Source organism: Lepeophtheirus salmonis, chromosome 5 (assembly GCF_016086655.4).
Source record: "Lepeophtheirus salmonis chromosome 5, UVic_Lsal_1.4, whole genome shotgun sequence".
NCBI lineage: Eukaryota > Metazoa > Arthropoda > Copepoda > Siphonostomatoida > Caligidae > Lepeophtheirus > Lepeophtheirus salmonis.
Genome location: NC_052135.2, coordinates 28335752 through 28354988, shown reverse-complemented (window position 1 = coordinate 28354988; position 19237 = coordinate 28335752). Strand labels below are relative to the sequence as shown.

Here is a 19237-nt window from a genome sequence, read left to right as displayed (position 1 = left end):
TATTTTTCTGGAGGACAATTTTTCGAACAAACATTTCACCGAAAAACTATCTGGGACTTTGGCCGACCAAAGATATTTAATTTATTAATATATACGATTATATATTTTATTATAAATATAAGTAGAAGTGTGTTTTAAGACAACTTCTTCACTGAATCTAACTTCTTTTTTTTCTTTTCTTTTGAAGTTAGAAATACAACGGAAAATTTAATACATCAGAATGGACCATATTGATATTAATCTATAATTGAAACAAAATATGGATTATTTTGATAAGGTGTTGGAAATTATGTATCGTGAAATAGATATGACTACAGTTTAGTTTGTTAATATTGTATAAATGTATTCATTTCTCGATAAAAATTGACAAAAATAATGTAAATTTTAATTGCACTGAAAATTACTGGTAAAATAGCCCTGCTGAAATGAATCAAGTAGGAAATGAATGACTGCCACATGAAGTACTTTAATGATCAATGACAGATTTACATAGAAAGTGGAGCAAAATATAATAAAAACAAAATATTAATAGTACATTTCAGTCTCTTGGGTGGATAAGCATCCTGCGGATGTAATAGAGGATTAATAAGAATAATTATAATAATCTACTAGTCTATAGATTAAATTTGTAAGGTTTTTAGGCCTTTTAATATTATTATTATTTCTTCCAGCAATGTTAAAAAGTAAATTTCTTCATAAAAATGTTTTTGTGAATGTATTTTATGGTAAGATATACCATAAACAACCATTCATATACCATAAGTATGTTGTAGAGATATACATATATATGCGTATATATATACCACCTTCCTCGCTTCCTACCTGACTTGAATCATCAATGAATCACAAGAACATATGAGGGATATATCTATGTACAACGCTTTAATCAATATAACACATTGTGTAATATCCCTACATTACATATAATTAGTTTCCAAATTCAGAGAAATCTCTTTGAATAATACAAATTTAATATATTAATCTCTATTTTATTAAGGGATAAGTTATAATTTAATAAGGCTTCATGTTTCTCATAAATCCTTTCCCCACATTCGGCTGGACCTCGAGTCATATAGATAATCAAATGACCTTTGAGTATTTTCGTTGGACCACAAGCTTAGAAAGGAGAAAAAGTAATCAAATTTCTGATCTACACCCTCCCCCCTCAAAAAAAAAAAAATATATATATACATCTATATTCTATAAAAAAAAATGTCATCAAAAGTTAGCCAAAAACAATTAAAATTGTTCTTCATAAATAAAATAAAAAATATAAAATATAAGTACCAATATATCAAATTGGAACTTGTCTAACTAGATCTCTACTCATTATATCGTTTCTAGAATATTTACTATAGACAAAGGTGAAATGAATTTCTACAAATACTGCGTTTTTTACATTTAAATCAATAAGTTTATGGTATACAACGTAGAATATTCTAATAAATAGTTTTGGATCGGTCTGAAAAAACTATAAGACTGCAGTTTTAATTTAATTTTAATTAATCAGTCCAGTCTTTATCAGTTTTTTCAGTCCAACAATCAGTCTCTTATGGTAATTTTAGTCATTTTAGCTGTTGTTATTCCAACCTTTTTCAAATCAAATATATGAGATACTTGAAGTTTTGAGTAGGGGATTTGTGGCAATAACGTATAATACAAAATTATTATACCTTGTTTTGATTATCTTCAATCCTAGCTAGAAGTGAAGAAAATTAAAAGACTTCAGGACCGACGAATCAGTTCTTAAGACTACTACATGTTGAAAAAGATTTTATCAATCAGAAAAAAACACTGTTGAAGGGGGGAGGGGAGAATGGCGAGGACATATCAAACATTAACTATACAGTTTCTGCTTTAAATGTTCAACTTTCTCCAATTCTCATTTGTAATTTGTATTTTTTTATAGAAAACCCCTAATTACTATTTTATTTATTAGTAATTATTTAGTATTTATATAGGTAGGAAGACTTGATTTTTATAAATGAGGCAGATAAATGTGCAATATAGGCAGATATCTTAATAGATTACATACGTCCAATTTTAATTTAATGCTTGGGTTCAGATAGGAAAAGAGTCCTCCTCCTATTATGAGATTTTCTGACATCTTCTCTTTTGTTCTTGATAAATATGTTTAATATAATAGTATGTTTTACCCATCTAAAAGATAGATTCATTGTTTCTAGGCTATTTTATGAACGATGGAGTCGTTCTCATATTATTGAGTATGTTCGTTATTTTTTTTGTATAAGAGATAATTCCTTGTCTCATCAGAATACCTACATTTATCATTCTAACCTTTTTCTCTCTTTAACCTCCTCACCCCCCCAACCTCTGAAAAAAGGGGCACTTTAATATATTTTATCAATACTAATGACAATAGATAATGTTGAAACATGAAAGAGGATGGGACATGAACATACATGAATATATTATGCTTATTTATCCAATAAAAATGAAAACAAGGACGCAATATTTCATACCCAATAATAATCAAATTATCAAAAGAGATAAAGTTTCTTGAACACATGTTCCATTATTGGGAGGAGCTCAGTTTACGAAATTCAGTCCTACTCAGTCTTTTTTTTTTTCAAGCTTTGTTTTTACAGATATTATTAGTGTTGTGTCGGTCATTATTTAGTCGTTCTAGTCAAGTCTTAGGCCAGTTAGTAATAGAACTGATTAAAAAACGAGAAATAATTGGATGACGTCATCAAGGGCCAACTTTTAGGACTAAATTGTGTGGGACTGCAGTCTTTAGCCCTAAATAAGGACCGGTACAGCACTATATATCATTATAATTTTATTTTATTTTTGTATAGAGAAAGCTTAAAAACTAATCTTTGATTCTCTATTTTTTTTTTTTGATAATTTTTGAATCAACTCTTTTTAAAGTTATATAATGGATCGTTCCACATCCAATCTCGCAAACAAAAAAAAACGATATTTTCCTTAGACCAACTCAGAATGCCATGTAAATTTCAAATCTATATATTTTTCTATATAATTAAATTTCTAGTTTTCGTGATATGGAGTCCTATATTTTTGTAGTTTTAGAAAAAAACTGTAACGTACATTAAATTTTGTATTGTCATATCTTTTAAACCTTTCGTTTCATTTCAATAAATAATTTATTTTAGAGAAGTAAACTTCTATAAAAAATTGTTTGACTTCAAAGTTCTCTTTTTATTCCATAGTTTTGGGATCATGATCATTAATTAAATTTGGCTATTGGACAAAATTTTATTTTTGTTAATTTGAATTCATTTATTCAATGCAAATCTAAATGGTTCCAAAATAAAACGTTTTATCCTTTCTATATTATATAAATAAACTTGTTTGTCATTGGAGCCTACAGATAAGTGCTTTGCTATTTTTGTCTTATTTTCTTCATTTTACCTACATATACACTCAAGACTATCCCCTATTTCAAGTACAGAGCATCTAATTTCGTCTATATTAAAAAAAAAAATCAATGTAAGTAAATTGGAAAGATAATAAAAAAAGGAATGATACACTTACCTTTTGAAGAGCTATTGACAAGATAGAATTATAATGATACAAATATTTATAATGCTTTCTCTTCATTCCTTTGAATATTAAATATGTGCATTGTATATTTTATAACTTGACTTTATCCAGAACAATAAAGGGGAGACTAGGGACAGTCGTAAGACTTTTTACTTTTGACTACACAAAAAAATATTGTTTCTCCAAAAATTTTAGTCTTATCCCTCAAAATTAGTTTTTATTCAATATATCAAAGAAATGTTGACAAAATTTATTGATTTTCCCCATTACAAAATATCATACGATTTGAATGCATATTTTGTTGCTACAACTTTTTTTATGCTTAAAAAAAAGGGACTGTTGCAATCTTTCTATGCTTCAACTGTTTCCAGTCAACTGTAGTGAGTAAAATGAATTTAAAACTTTGACAGATAATTATTTTATTATTTACAAATAAGTATATTTGCATAATATTCAACGTTTTGTTTCTTGCTCTACATTTGCAAATATATATTCCTTATCTTATCTTTCTTTTATGGTCTTTTAAAATAAATAAAGATTCCATCTGCAATATCTACCGAAAATTAAGCATGGAACATACAAGTTATGTCTTTAGGTGAGTCAGACATGATTATTTACAAAAGAAGACCCTTTTATTTAATAGGTACATATAACTACAAGTATATATTACATTGATGCAGTTGCCTCAACATTATCAGAATCAGCATAACCTAATTTCGGTACTTAACCTTAGTAAGTAAAATGCCAAATAAATTTGTTAGCAAATTTGGTTAACGTTTACCAATAGTACATTTGCAATTTTTAAACGTGTATGAAGCAACCCTTTTTTTTTATGGGGTTTAAAAGAAACATCTTGAAAAGTAAAATATTTTTATAATCAAATAAAGATTATCTTGTTTTATAATTTTTTGTTTCACTTAACTTTCCACGATTGTTCAACAAATAAATGATGGTGCCTAGACTGTTTATTAAATATAGAGGACACTATTAAACTTCAGTTGAGAAAAGACGAAGAAAAATAATAATAGGTTTTTCCTTTTATTTATTTTCTTTTTTACTAATTATCATCCTTATATAATAATATTAAGTTAATATAAGTAAAGGTTTTGTGGAGCAAATCTATCTTTATTGCATAAAGAAGCTTATATATCCACCTTGCTTTGTGAAAGGCACTAGGTCAGATGAACTCGCTAAACTTTTTTAATTTCCCTCATTTATATAGAGAATTACCATCATTAGCAGTTCCTTTCAATCCCCTCTAAAAAAAAGTATCAGTGGACAACGTTGTACAAAGTTGAAGGATATATTCTTTTTCTCTTCTAGTCTATCGTCCAGAAATGGATGATTGAGGTCCTTGATATCGCAACAAAATAATGACTTAGGCTAAATAATAGTTTAACCCAACACCAATGTTATTTATGGACAATGTGTGCCCTGTGAATGCAAATTTGTCAATCAGTAATACATGAAACAAAAAAATACAAACTTACGCACTAGACAAGAAAATCTGACATATGTACTAGTAACTGTATCTGTAGATATATTAGATTGACGTTATTGCAGCATAATCTTTTTTTCTTATAAAAATATTTTATTAAAAAAAAATATTTTTTAAATAGTAGACAATTTTTTTGCTTCATATGTGTTTAGAAATTACAATTGTGCTAGAGGTAAACCAAATTTCTTTAAAAAAATTATTTCTTTCTATTTACCTACCTGCAGGCCCAAAATTAGTTCCGCTGACAAGGATTTCTAGTTGATGGGGACAACTGCATCCCCCTAGTATATATACACATGCATAATATAGGCAATGATTTTGACAATTCACATGGAAGAGTTTTCATATGTGTGTAGGTATATGTTGATAAATTGATGAACATAAATACATACATATAAAATCATTATCATAATTAGATATATCATATATGGCCAGGGTGAGATGTACCACAAATGACTGAAACCTGCAAAGATTAAAGCTATCATTGATGGTATGCAACAATAAATACTTCTTTGATTCCATTAACGCCCAGACTACGAGTAACATTCGAGTATTTCTCCTTAATGACTGAGTTTTGAATTTTGATAAAAGTATATCAACTAATAGCCATATAATCAATAACTATTATGATTACATATGTTATGTTACAGCAAAAACAAGGGAAAACTGACTGAATGAATTTTTACTAATATCTAATTTCTGAAAAAAAGGCTTTTACTCTTCAAAATCTGTTATATCTAATATTTCGAAAAAAAATTTGAGAAAAAAGATTTATTTTTTATCTAAATAATCTTCATTATGTTGTACAGTTGTATATCTATAACTTATTGCATGTTCGAGAAAAAGTACCCTTTCTAACGGTCAAGTGATGGAACATTGCTAAATTTCTATTACTCTATAGTTTGATAGGCATAAAGAAGATTACTTCCTTCTGGTTCATTTTAATGCAGTTTATGATTGATAAAATTTTTCGAGATTGTGAGAATAAAATATACAAACATTGGGTATGTAAGCTGTAAAAAAATACATGTCTATATTAAGAGCGAATAAGCGAGAGCAAAATATAACTAAATTACAAAAATTATTGGTAGAAAACCCTTTTTCATCATCTAGGTCTTTGGAGTATTACATATATTATTTATATAATAATTAATGAGATAATTTACTAGCTTTTTATACTTATAAATTCACATAAAGGACTAATAAAATGATATTTTTGCTTTCTATATAGAGATCGGATAATGTCCTTTTTAACTCATTGTATTCTAGGATGAATAAATAAAGATGATGCATACATATATTTGCGTATAACTTGTATAATTTGTGAAGATACTTGAGACAAATCTTCAAATGAACCTCACAAAAAAAGTAAATTTACAGTCCTACAGTTGGGAAGAATTGAATGACTATCAACTTATTTTGGGTCATTTTCCTATGATTTTTTTCTTGAAAATGAATCAGTAAGATAAAATAATCGATTAAGATGTGTTCTTTAAATTATATTAACAATTATTTTTTTTTTTGATTCGTTAAATGGAAGCTGATAATCTAACTTCTTTATTACGTGCGATCAAAATTCAATAGATTTTAATAGAAGTAGATTGTCGTTGTTTAAAAAACTGCAACTTTGAAAGAGGAGCATCATGAAAATGTTCAAAGTAATACTATAATAATTTTATACGAACAAATAATATTTTACTGGTTTAATGCCCTGTGAAAAACTTTTGATTTTAACTTATGAAGTAAAAGAACCAGGACTAAAAATCGTTTTTTTTCAAATTCTTCTTTTTTATCTCAGTTTGTTATTATGCTGATACGTCACATCTATGTCGCTATTATTATTTTGTAAGTTCATTCATACTTAAAATTTTTCTGACTTGAGTTGATGAAGATCATCTTTTGATGAATGTATTAATTATCATCTATATAATAACTAATGAAATCAATAGATACATTCTTTATCTTCAAATTAATTAAAGAGTTAAAGGTAGTGTCTCCAATTTGGTTTTTAAAATGTGTTTATGCTCATGATTCATAGCAGAAAAATTTATTATTAGATAAATGAAGATGGACATGGATAAATTTTGTTTAACTTTGTAGCAATATACTTTTAAAAAAATCAACTTAAATTATAATACAATTATCAACAGAGACAAAATTAAATGTATATAATACTTACGTATTTTATATACAGTATGTGTAAGTAAAAAATGTTCATAGCGGACAACATTAACACAATCATCAAGAGCTCCAACGCACCTTGAAGTTTATTAAATATTGAAAAAAATAAATTACATTGTAAAATTCAAAACGTCCATCTTTCGTCTCAATTGGGGCAGGAGGTGGGAAGGCTTTGTACACTCTGATGACATTCACTCCTACTCAAATTGAGGCCTTTCGCTCCACAGTATTTATGTAGGGGACAGTACAGGCCTTGGCCTCAATGGTACCCTAATCCCATATTTAAGTGGTTCAGATATGGTGAGGAAGGAGGCCACAATGTCCAGTGGCAGAAATTGGCTAAATTCTCCCTGCATGTACACCTTGGTACCGATCTTGAAGCACTTTCGAAGAAGAGCTTACTCTTTCTACTTATAAATGTATACTTAACTACATAAGAAAGATTTATAAATAGTATTATATATTTTGTACGACTTGAATTAAATCGAAACAATTGGCTAAGATTTTGTGGTTTTTAAAGTGAATCATACATATTTCCAAATTTTAAGTAATCCATGGTAAAATATAAATTTGAATGGAAATTCATTTCTTAAATTTACCATTCAACAATATATATTGACTTTATATATAATTAAATTGCGTATTTGTCATAGGGAGTGTAATACCTCTATTCAGACTATATAAACATATATATGTATTCACTTGATGATTAATGATACTTTTTATGCTTATGCATGAATATAAAAATTAGCATTCTAGAAATATGAATGGGAGTGACTTTAGAAATTACTATTATTGAAGTGGCAAAATAACACATTTCTTAGAATGTTATTTTTTGGTTCCTTTCTGATATGATATGAAAGTCTTTTAGTTTTGCAAGTATATAGATATACTATTATGGCAGTAGTAACCAGATTATTCATAAAAATAAAAAAGCTCTCATAATTGTCATATAAAGCATCGTTTAACTTTTTTTTTTGTGGGGAGGGGGGCGTTATGGCTTTCTCTCTTTAGGGAATACAATAATAAAGTTAAATAACTTTTATTTTTTTAAACACATCTTCAACCATAAAATACATTCCATAACGACTAAAAACTACTATGCCAATGTTTTAGCTTTATTTACAGGGAACACAGAGAAAGATATATTTGTACCACATTTATAAAATAACGAAAATACAGGATTTTATGTTATTTATTTGTTCCTTATTATTTAACAAATCTAATGTATTAAATAGAATAGCTTTTATGCTTCTAGAGTATCTTAATATGTCTTTGGGTCTTTTGGGCTATGTTAAGTAGGGGCGGGGCTAATTGGCCCAAACGGAAAGTTGGCAATTTCTACCGAGTTACTTCTAGATGTGATCCAGTATTTTTGTACAATAACATTGTAAGAGTTTCTCATTAGCTACGGCTCTTTGATGGTGCACCCAATCCTCAACTATGACTCATTTTCTAAACTTACATACAATTTCCGAGTCATTAATAAAAATATAATATAGCTTAGATATTGAAACCTTGATAATTGGATGAACATATAATTATTTTGGTTTGATTTGAGAGTTAAATGCTATTTATGGATCAGTTATTCAGTGAAATGTTAGTGATGGAACTCTAATATTAGTTTAACAGAAGTTTAGTTACTTTAGTTGGGCAATAAAAAATTGTCAAAATCAAAGCATATATTATAGCCAAAGTATTTACTATAACGCATATTTATAATAAATGTTCAAAATAAAAGCTGAGATCTTAATTTCACTTTTTCAAACTGAGTAATTTACAAAAAAGTGAAAAGTGTACCAAATATTCCCGCTCTCCTCTATATGTAAAACATGGCTATATATAGGGATGAAACTTTAAAAAAGCAGGAGGAGAAGGCGGAACAGGACTTGTAGTAATATTAATTTGAAGATATTTTAGCACTAGCTGCCTATGATGTTATTAGTAGGGAGAAAAGTTTATTATGGCTCTAGGGAGAATAATTTTCAACATTTATATATCGATATATTAGTACTAGGATAAAATAAAAATTATATTTAAATATATTATTTTATAATTTTAATATGTATTTAAAACAAAAAAAATATATCAAGGAAGAGGGATTGTTTTAAAGTTGGAGATGTTTTCACCACAAGTTTCCATTTTATCTACAAAAGTTGCATCTTTTGCTATACATTTGTATTACATGATATGTATGAAATATTGAGAAACAATCAAAATATATTGATTTTCTGATACATCATTGGCTTTCTAATAATCATGGACTTTACGAACGAGCAAGTGTAGCCCAAGGCTCAACACATCATATTAAAAATTAAGGGGAGTTCATATAAATTAGGTTGTAAATCTTAAGCATTTTTCTTGTGGCGAGTTTTTTGTTGTTGGTATCCTGAACAATGTTTTAGTTTTTTCTGAAATTGATATTTATTCTTTCCTTAATGAGGAGAGAACATCTAAGTATTGAATACCTGATTTAGTGAGGAGTTATTTTATATTAATAAAGCAAATTCATATTATTATACCAAAGTTTTTCTGTTTGTCCACGCCTAAAATCTTATACCAATTCCGGATACTACTGCAAGTCTCTTGTAATTAAATATTTATTAAAAGAATTAACTTGGAAAAAATAAAAAAATAAATTTTTATCTCTACTAGGTTTTAATTTCTAGAAAAATTAAAAAATCGAGACAGATTAGTTATATTATATACAATATCTCTATTCAAATGGTCCATGACCCTTAAAAAATGACCTAAATATTTTCCTACTCGGCTTCTACAGCTGCCACCAAGGATTCCTAGCGGAGTCAGGAAACTACAATTCGATCATACTCTACTTTACAAGTCAAAGGAGTTAAAATATGATGAGGAAGGATCTTAAATCCTCAAAGTTGTCTTTGCACTTTGGCTGCAATATTTTTTCTAACAAAACACTGTTGCAATATTTCTCAGATTGATAAAAAAATTTATAAGCCCCATTTTTTGAATTAGGCTAAATTTAATTTGACTCTAATTCAGAAACAGTTTGTAAAGAAAAAAATATTCAAATAAAGTCATTTCTGCACTTTAATGAAAAAACAATGATTTCATGAATATAAATTCAAAATACGAATACACAGATACTTCCTCGAAGGCACTTTAAATAATACATAGAAGAACACTGAAAAAAGGAAGAGGGTCACGAATACACTAGCAAAGGGTTACCCGGCGTTGTTCGGCCAAGGAGGGGTTGGGACATCTTATTAGTAATGGTCTGAATAATTGATAAATTATTCCAAAAAAAAAAAACTTTTATTAGCTCTTGTAACCTTAGTATTATTATTAAGAATATAAAAAAATATATATATTGTATTAAAAAATTGTCTATTTGATAAGTCCAATTTTTGTTTTTGTCAAAAAATTACTAAATCAAAATTTTCGCAGAAAATCGCTAAAAAACTTTTGCTTGTAATTTTCAATAAAAAAAGAAAATTTAAGAGCAATAATTGGCATTTTAAACAGAAACACAAACCTCCCAATATTTTTTCCGTACTGACAAAAACAAAAAAGTTATGGAAAATAATGTTCCAAAAATTGAAAATACATTATTGTATATGATGTTGGAGTCTAAAATTTTATGTACAAAATGCATTATTTTGTGGCATTTCTTTGTATCAAATTTATATTTGATACACAAAATGATAAAAATTGAAAAATTATTCAGAAATGAGTAAAGTGTATCGATATTTCAGTTAATCATAATTTTTTTTTGTCAAATTTATACGCAAACGAATTTCCAGACAAATTTCTACAAACTTTATTCTATCTACAAATTTAATATTTCATTAGAAGTTCATTTTTTTGGCACCTGAAAAAACGAAATTGCAAATTTCACAAATTTCTTTTTTTTTCCTATAACTTTTTTGATTTTGAATAAATTTATAAAATATAGTTATTCTTATACTTTTTGATTTAAAAGTCAACCCCTTACATAGTCTCCTTGAGTTACAAAGAGCGGTTTTTGTGTTTTAGGTAAAGTATAGTATACCCCCTTCCCCCATCCAAAAAAAAAATTGTATTCGGCTGAAGAAGGTATCGTTCATTTGTGGTATTGATTTGTTTTCAAATTCTTAGATGAAAGAATAAATAATAGGATAATAAAACCATGTATAAACACTTCATTTTTTACCTATTTTTATTTAATTTATTGATTTCCTTTTTTATACAATATAAGTTATTATCACAGGGATATATAAAAAAATCACTTAACCTCGATGCATTTCTGCTTAAAAACAAAAAATAATTCAATACTGTTATCCTCTAAAAGCATATATTTGTGGTTCCTTTTAATAACAGAAAATAGTATTTTTTGCCCTCCTCCACCTCAGTAAATCTTCAAAACAATAGAGCAACAATTACAAAAAGTTAATACAAAAATTTCAAGAAATAAGTATTCAGAACCTTATTTTTGTATATCCTATGGAATTTAAAAACTCATTATCTCCATAAGCTTATGTTTACTCGTGAGATTTGTGTTAAAATTGTATTTATCCATTTCATATTCTACGAGTGTATATATAGATATAGCTAGTTATAGGAAAATTGCTATCTGGGGAATATTGTACTGCAATTATACTATGGGTATATGTTAGATATTATTATTCTTTTATTTACATTTAGAATATGAGGAGTGGTAAACTTTTAATAATAATTAATGTACCTTTTTTCAATGATTAATACTTGTATTATAATCTTTTATTATTGAAGTAGTAAATGCACCTTTACATATTCTTTTACATACACTTTTTAATTCCTTGTACATATATTTGTCAGTGTATAATTGAAACACCAATGCAATAACCATTAATTGCAAGCTTCCCTTTCGGTCTTTTTCTTTCCGTAGTTAGTGTTCTTCAAGAAACACCACTGTAATATATATATATAGTGATTAATCTACCAATCTGTTTCATCTACAGATGGGACCGACCCATTTAAAGATACGTCTAATTGATTGAAAACAAATTAAGTCGATTAGGAAAAAACTTCAAATTCAATGTCTGTCTGCATTAAAGAACACAAATTTCTGAAATTTCAATCATTTTTAAAAGTAAAGAATATAAAATATAAATAAATAAATATTAGAATATGTAGAGAGAAGAGACGAAATACATATAATCATAACGTCAAAAAAGTATAGGGGGAAAAACTTTTCTATTCCAAATATTTTATTTTAAATAAAACAAAACTTTAACAACTATATCAAAACTCTATAAGGAAGATCATGTTTGCTCAAGCTTTCTACTTTGTTGGTACGTAAATAAATGTGCTACTCTTTCTTAATTCATTGCAAAAGATTGATTCTACATTCATATATCCAACAATTATCATGTAAACTTTTAATAGAGAAAAAATTAATCGTTAAAAACTTTATGGATAATTTGAATAGTTATTTGATTATTTTTTTATATTGTATTTAGACTTTAAGTCCCTCTCTACAAAAAAAAAAACAATGACTTTTTATATATAGAAAATGTTTGCAATCAAAGCTTTATTCTTTTTGCAAATAAAGAATAAATGTTTTGTGGTAGTAATTACTATAATAAAAATTGAATAAAAATCTTTTTTTGTCTCTACATATAAGCGTGAGACAAAAAAAAGAAAAGGAAAATAAATTAAATAACTCCCCCCCGAAAAAAATGGGAAAATGAAAAACGTGACACACTTAGTAAAAAAGCATACAAAATAATAAAGGGAAAGTGTCTTGTTAGCTATGAAATGTCACAAAGGTATTATTATACTTTTAAAAAGTAGCTGCAAAAATATAATCAAAATATAAATTGTCAAAAAATGATATTGATCAAAATTATGTTAATAAATGTACTTAACCATCCTTTGTGAAAGTATTTTAGTTGTAGCTTGATTGTTCTAGAGAGACGTATGATGTCGTTTAAAATACCTTTATTAGAGAATAATTTCATTCTAAATTTTGAAGATTTTGCAGTTTTAGTATTTATGAGGAATATATGTGTACTTAATATTGGCTTTGAAATAGGTTCCGCCCTTTTCTGATATTTGTCCTAGAAAAACGTTCTACATTCGAAAAAAACCATTTATATGGCATCATTAATTCATATAATAATCAAATTTACCTTGCTCAGTTTAGATAATTGAGTTCATTAAGTAAAACCCCAAGAATATATATTTTCTGCACAATAATAGTTTTCCACTATTCTTAAATAAGGCTAAATAAAGTATTCATGATTCTTATAAGCATTGGGTTAGTGTCCTGATAGCAGAGAGATTAATTGTGACGTCACTAACTTTTTCGTATAAAAATAACTATAAATATATTAGAATTTTTAAAAAGGTGTATAAATAAAGTCAGTACGTCGATATTTTTATTGATTTTCTTTGCTAAGAAAGAAGTCCAAACTCAGTTGGTAGTAAGCCAACTATGTTATGTCTTTGTAAATATAAGTTTCATTTTATATGCAAAACCAGATAATTAAATTTCCCTTGTCAATAAAATATATGTGTGTATGCACATACTTTAAGTAAACCAATTTTACCTTCCGCTTTTCCTAACCTAAACATAGTTTTATTTTTATATATATATTGGATATTGAAAATACATTTCAATCGCTATAAATATCTTATTTTATATTAATATAAAAGTAAAATTTAAAATCACTTCAAAAAAGGTTGATGGGAAGTACATTTCCATTTATTTTTTGGCAAAGAGATTTATTGCATTTTCATGCGTTTAACTGGGGACATATTGAAAAAAATAAAGAATATTACTAGTAAGTAGGATACTTTGATTGTAGAAGATATAAATAACTATTGGCCCATTCGATACTACCCTTGAGAGAAAAAAAGAAAATCAGAGATTAAACATCTAATTTAAAAAAATATATATCTAGGATTCACTAGATAAAAGTTAGAACTTATTAATCCTATATGGACTAAATTAAGATATATTTTGGGAAATGAAATAATGATTCTAATAATAATTTCTATACAAATCAAACATTTCATTTAACAACAAATTTAACAATTTCCATGAAATTTCTCAAATGTCTCTTTAAAAATTAAATTTACAAAAAAATCATTTCACAGATTGAAACAAATCAAAGCATGAAGTAACAATAACCCCACCCTATAAAAAAAGTACTTTGATATATTTTGTTATAGATAGTACGGGATGTGATCGATTTGAATATTAATTATACACTGGCTCCGTAAAAAAGAGATTATTATTGTGTGCTTCTTATAAAACGCTCGTCTATATAGAATTATTTGATAAATAGCTTAATTTATTTCGATTGTTGGACTTTGACTAGAATTGATGATAGACATCGGAGTGATTCCTATCTATATATTTACTGCAGAAGAGTATGTAGGATTTGTGTTTATTTCCTTCTATAAACATTTATTACTTATTTTTTATTTCTTAACAATTAATTAGCAAATAATATAGAGGTACAAATTTTGATAAATGGAACATAAAACTATATAAATCTTTATTTTTAAATCAATATTTCTATTAATTTTCAAATTTGGTAAATTTTGAAAGTGCATAAAAGTTTGGACAAATCTACAGTCAACAATTTTAAACTAGTCGCAAAGGGAAAAAAGGGCAATTATTTGTAAGATATTAATGTCCACTGTTTCCTTGGAGTCATCTATCTATTTTCCTTCAACTACAGATATATTTTTTTAAATTATTTTATTAATATATGAGTATATTCGTCAAACTATAAAGTATAATATTTTTTTTATCAAATATACATTTTCACCTAGACTCTTTTCTGTATTCTGACCAATATTTTGACCTTAAATTTATCTATGCTAGAAATATAAAAACACTCTTTTAAAACATATAAATATATTTTTAATAAAAGAACAAAAATGGGCTAAAAACATAGCATTTAAATAAGAAAACCAGTTTGATAATTTCAAGGGTTCAAGTAGATCATTTTTGTATCTTTGTATAAAAGTATCCGAATACATAGTATACTTATATGAATAATAAATATTTTACATTTTATATCTTTTTATACAAATTAGAAAGGTGGTAAAATAGTTAACTAATTAATTAATAATGAAGGAAATATTTGTGAGTCTGTTTTCGAAATGTGAAAGCTCTGTTGTTATATATTTTATAAATTATATCTATACAGACACTCCTTTGTTTTAACGTGATATGGAGGCGGTATAATTGCATTTACGTGAGCATATGCAAGATAAAAAAGGCTTTAGAAGGTTATAAAAAGGAAAACCTCTGGAAAAGGCTTACTAATTCATTAGCTCTTATAAATTTGCATTATAACTAATAGTTTAATCATAATTTAAATAAGAAAATTGTTGATTTATTAGTCATCTAGTTTTTAAAAGATTAAATTATGTATATAAAAATCATTAAGCTCTAGTTTGCAAATCTGTATACGCAGGAAGTTTTCATTCCATTCCATTCTTCTTATTTTTCATTTTTTTTTTTTTTCAAAAAGAATATCTATTGAATCAGTAAAATCTGGTCTTGGTCATTTATATAACATTCATTTCAAGATATTTCTTTTGAATCAAAGAATAAATTATTATTATTATGATCATAATTTTATAGACGCTCACATCATAATCTTCAAGGTTGGAGAAATTCTGCGGAGGCTCAAAATAGATTTTCGAAAGCTATTGATTATCTTTAAACTGGGAGATGTAAGAACCTATGATATGGATATTGCGTCTGATTCTACAATATATTCATTTTATCTCGACAAAAACGTATTATTATACAATTTGTCTATTATTTGCAAGAAACTTAAAGTCTAAAGTCATATCATGCCAATGATTTAACTGTCCTTTTTAAGAAAATAGAAAGGGAACTCAATTCCATTCACTGGAGTCCTATATTAGATATATGAACTAACAACAAAATTAAGGAAATGTAGATTCGGGGATTTTAACAATAAATTTTTAATCTTCGCTGAGAAATGGGTCACCTTGCAAAGTTAATTTTGTCTAGTACGATTAGACAAAATTAATACCTCAAATAATGTAATTTACATGACAATTACGAGACAAAGACCATACATAATATTTTTTAAGTTAAATTGAATAAGTATTTTATTTTTTTGACAAAATAAGAAAAATATACTGTATCCTGCCCAAAAAACAACCTGGTATCCTGGATGTTGGAAACAAATTTTATAAAGATAAACGTAAATGATGTTTATGGAATATGGGTATGAAATTTCCATAAAATCATTTATATCAAGATATTTTGCTGTTTTAAAAAACTCAATATAAATTAATTGCAATGGATGTAGTTGACTCTGAATAAATGGAATCTGTATAAACAATCATTTTTGTCTTAGATATAGTAACATTATGAGCCTAGAATCAGTAATGGAAGAAAAAAGTTCAGAAACTCTCTCTGTCGTGCGAAAAAACCCTTTAAAACATGAAAAGGTAGATATTATGTTCTCTATGTAATAGTATTTCCCAAAGTCCTTTTACATATTGTAACATACATAGCTTTCAAAAATAAGAAGTAAATGGAGGGATAAAAATCTTTGCAATGGGGAATAAGCATTGTAAATTTATATGTGACGTATTATATCCAACTCATTTTTTTAAAATTTATTTATCTAACAATGAAATATTTACAAATAAGAAAATAAGTTCCGTTATTGCATTCCCAAAGTATTTTTTTTTTTAACATTGTTGATTTCGGAAGAAGAAAAAAAGGATTTCTAAAAAATTCATTATGTACATATATGCAGAGAATATGATTTTTCAGTCAGTGAAAGGAGATATCTCTTAACAAACTCTGAATAAACAACAACCAAGAATTTCTGTTTTTTATTGCTAAAAGCTAAAAGACATATATTTTACTAAAAGTATAAATTATTATTATCTTTTTTTAGAATATTTGAAACGAATTGGTATGTCTTTTTAATATAATCGCTATATGTAGATATTTATCAACAGAACTACTTATATATAAAGGAGTTTGAAAAACAGCATTAAAAAAATGTCCAACTTGGCAAAAAAAAAAAAAAACCCTTAAAACTAGTGACATTGATAAAGTAGAGTTCCTTTTCTTCCTTTCGAATTTATTTTATACTATATGCATGCTATACATAAACTTATAAATTTGATGGGTTGGAATGAAATAAATAAATAAATCTGAATGTGGATAGAATCACATCTTCTCTTTTGAAAGGCTTACATGAATAAAAAAGGGAAAGAAAGACCCATTCATAAAAATGGACCATTACAAGCAATGACCAGCCATGTATAAAGCTACATCTTAGTAAAGTATATGTAAAATTCAAAACTGAAATGGAGAAGCGTTGCTCAGTGGTCAGCACACTCCTAAGAAATTATTCTCTTGTACTCAATGTGTATAGGTTCGGTTCACGTTCACTCTAGAGTGGAAAGTATATTTTATGTAAATAGACTTCCAAGACCCGTCCTAGGTCAGATGGAGTATTTGTAATAATATAATGTTTACTAATAGCTAATTTATCAATGAAATTCTGTCTGATCAATTAAAAGAACATTGTAAATAATAACTCAGTGAGAAGAAATTTAAGATATTGTAATAATAAGTGCTGAGGGGAAAGTTTGCAACAAGTCCTACATTTTTTATCACATGGTGTATTCTTCTGTATTATATTTTATTTAATTAAAAAACACATCAAGCCTGTTTTTTAGTCACAGCAAAGCCCTGTAGAGTTTTTTTAAAAGCAAATTTATCCAATCTATAATCTAATCAGTGATCTATTTTACAAATCTTATCATATCTTATGTGATACATTGAAATTAAATAATGTATCATCATGAAGAGTATATTTATTTATTCATCATAAAATATTATTCAGTTTAATTTCAAACTCAAATTGAAAGTTGTTGAACTATTAAAGCTTTGTATTTGCAACACTTGACGAGTGACTTTCAAATACAATTGGTGGAAAAACTACTGAATGCTTTAAATAGATTCAAATAATAGCAGGACGTATGTTAGTGTTAGACATGTGCTGATATCATAGCATTTCCACTGAAAAGATAATCCGATATTCTACAAATGATTAGATGTACCCGTATCCATGAAAACATTGTTTTTGATTTGTCATAATTAGTTTATTTTGTTTGTCAACAGATTCATATTATAAAGATACAAAAAAAATAAATCAGTAACTGTAAGTAGTTTTAGTTTTTTAATGACAATATTTTTAATAGGCTATATAATCTGATAGTTCATTTTGGAGTTATAATAATTTAAAAAAAAGTTGCTCATTCACCTTGTTTGTTAATGTTTTACTTGACATAAAAGGCTTACTCATGAGAGACAAATTTATTTGAATAAAAAATATTTCAATTATAAAAGACAGATTCATTAATTTGATACCGGTCTAGTAATGTTAGCAAGATGACTTTTTTAAAAAAAGGAGCGATTTTAATGGAAGACAAACAAGACAAGCCATGACAATGAATTAATATTATCTCGAATTTTTTAATTAATGTGATGACCAAGGAGGGAAACTTTTGTGACGTACTCTTTTTAAAAAGTACATAAGTAGTGATGTAAATCTTTCGAATTTTTTAGCTAGCCAAGTTTTTTTTAAATGGGTAATCTGAGGAATGAATTTTCTTTAACTTAAGAGTTGTCATTGCTATTTAATTACTTAGCAGTAACATCCTTTCCTAAATAGACTCAATTATATTCAAAACCCTATTAAACATTCGTATGTTTGTGATGTTGCAGAGTTATATTTTTATGTCCTTGTTGAACTAGGAGTAGAATTGGGATCTGACATCGGAGAAATTCTAGCCAATGTCCATGTTTATTTCCTTCTCCCTCTCTTCTCTTGTCACAGCTGATTCTAGCTCATCTCATCCGAAACATTCTTCAAATTGTAAGGGTTACCATCTTGATTTTTGCTTTTTTTTAATCCCCATTCTACACAGGATTTTCATCAATGTTCATAAGTCATAACTAATGCATTAATACATCAAAGTATGAGTATTCTGTGTATCAGGCATTTT

General features: G+C 26.9%; 1 protein-coding gene across 1 annotated transcript in view; it reads right to left on the bottom strand.

Annotated features, from left to right (window-relative positions):
* LOC121118367 (uncharacterized) overlaps positions 1-19237 on the bottom strand; it is a 109367-nt gene that overhangs the window by 48485 nt on the left and 41645 nt on the right. The gene's annotated exons all lie outside the window — the stretch shown is intronic.